The following is a 2500-nucleotide window of genomic DNA, read 5'->3' as shown; positions in this document are numbered from 1 at the left end:
ACTGTAACTACTGTGGCAATGTTACTGTAATAGTGATGTGGGAAATGCACTACTGTAACTACTGTGGCAATGTTACTGTAATAGTGATGTGGGAAATGCACTACTGTAACTACTGTGGCAATGTTACTGTAATAGTGATGTGGGAAATGCACTACTGTAACTACTGTGGCAATGTTACTGTAATAGTGATGTGGGAAATGCACTCACTACTGTGGCAATGTTACTGTAATAGTGATGTGGGAAATGCACTCACTACTGTGGCAATGTTACTGTAATAGTGATGTGGGAAATGCTCTCACTACTGTGGCAATGTTACTGTAATAGTGATGTGGGAAATGCACTCACTACTGTGGCAATGTTACTGTAATAGTGATGTGGGAAATGCACTACTGTAACTACTGTGGCAATGTTACTGTAATAGTGATGTGGGAAATGCACTACTGTAACTACTGTGGCAATGTTACTGTAATAGTGATGTGGGAAATGCACTACTGTAACTACTGTGGCAATGTTACTGTAATAATGATGTGGGAAATGCACTACTGTAACTACTGTGGCAATGTTACTGTAATAGTGATGTGGGAAATGCACTACTGTAACTACTGTGGCAATGTTACTGTAATAGTGATGTGGGAAATGCACTACTGTAACTACTGTGGCAATGTTACTGTAATAGTGATGTGGGAAATGCACTCACTACTGTGGCAATGTTACTGTAATAGTGATGTGGGAAATGCTCTCACTACTGTGGCAATGTTACTGTAATAATGATGTGGGAAATGCACTCACTACTGTGGCAATGTTACTGTAATAGTGATGTGGGAAATGCACTACTGTGGCAATGTTACTGTAATAGTGATGTGGGAAATGCACTACTGTAACTACTGTGGCAATGTTACTAATAGTGATGTGGGAAATGCACTCACTACTGTGGCAATGTTACTGTAATAGTGATGTGGGAAATGCACTACTGTGGCAATGTTACTGTAATAGTGATGTGGGAAATGCACTCACTACTGTGGCAATGTTACTGTAATAGTGATGTGGGAAATGCACTCACTACTGTGGCAATGTTACTGTAATAGTGATGTGAGAAATGCACTCACTACTGTGGCAATGTTACTGTAATAGTGATGTGGGAAATGCACTCACTACTGTGGCAATGTTACTGTAATAGTGATGTGGGAAATGCACTACTGTAACTACTGTGGCAATGTTACTGTAATAGTGATGTGGGAAATGCACTACTGTAACTACTGTGGCAATGTTACTGTAATAGTGATGTGGGAAATGCACTCACTACTGTGGCAATGTTACTGCAATAGTGATGTGGGAAATGCACTCACTACTGTGGCAATGTTACTGTAATAGTGATGTGGGAAATGCACTACTGTAACTACTGTGGCAATGTTACTGTAATAGTGATGTGGGAAATGCACTCACTACTGTGGCAATGTTACTGTAATAGTGATGTGGGAAATGCACTCACTACTGTGGCAATGTTACTGTAATAGTGATGTGGGAAATGCACTACTGTGGCAATGTTACTGTAATAGTGATGTGGGAAATGCACTACTGTAACTACTGTGGCAATGTTACTGTAATAGTGATGTGAGAAATGCACCAAAGCGACTGAGACAAACTGGAACTGTAAACTCAACATAAAAACGGTCCTGTTTTCAAAACTGTGCTGAAGCAATATTGAACGAAGTGTAATTAATTGCCACTGCGCAGAGTGTGTGTGTGTGTTAATTGTCTCTCTCCTCCTCTGCCCTTGTGTGTCCTCGTGGTTAATCCCAGGCCATACTGTGGCCACGCCCTCTCTGGATTAACACAATGGAGCCTAATCCCTCCTAATCCAAACCAGGCTACTGCAGCAGATTGAGTCCTGCTGATGTCACACACACTGGCACACACACACTGGCACACACACACACACACACTCACACACACACAAACACACACACTCTCTTTCTCTCTCTCTGATACACACTCTCTGGCTACAAGCTCAGCATTTCAGTTTGCCAGTGAGGTGCAGGGAGAGGGGGGATATGATTAGCTGTGTGTGCTCCTACTCTCACACAACCTCTCCACAGCTATAGCCACATCTGGGTCATATCAGGGCCACATCTGGGTCATATCAAGGCCACATCAGGGCTACATCAGGGCTGCATCAGGGTCATATCAAGGCCACATCAGGGCCATATCAGGGCTACATCAGGGTCATATCAAGGCCATATCAGGGCCATATCAGGGCCACATCTTGGTCATATCAAGGCCACATCTGGGCCACATATGGGCTACATCAGGGCCATATCAGAGCCATATCAGGGCCACATCTGGGTCATATCAAGGCCACATCAGGGCCATATCAGGGCTACATCAGGGTCATATCAAGGCCATATCAGGGCCATATCAGGGCCACATCTTGGTCATATCAAGGCCACATCTGGGCCACATATGGGCTACATCAGGGCCATATCAGAGACATATCAGGGCC

At 43.6% G+C, this 2500-nt stretch overlaps 1 protein-coding gene across 1 annotated transcript in view; it reads right to left on the bottom strand.

Annotated features, from left to right (window-relative positions):
• The window catches only part of qdpra (quinoid dihydropteridine reductase a), a gene marked incomplete at its 3' end in the record, with an annotated part of 15330 nt that overhangs the window by 1805 nt on the left and 11025 nt on the right, over positions 1-2500 (bottom strand).

This window comes from Sardina pilchardus, chromosome 11 (genome assembly GCF_963854185.1).
Source record: "Sardina pilchardus chromosome 11, fSarPil1.1, whole genome shotgun sequence".
In the NCBI taxonomy this organism is placed as follows: domain Eukaryota; kingdom Metazoa; phylum Chordata; class Actinopteri; order Clupeiformes; family Clupeidae; genus Sardina; species Sardina pilchardus.
This window is presented reverse-complemented; position numbering and strand designations above follow the sequence as displayed.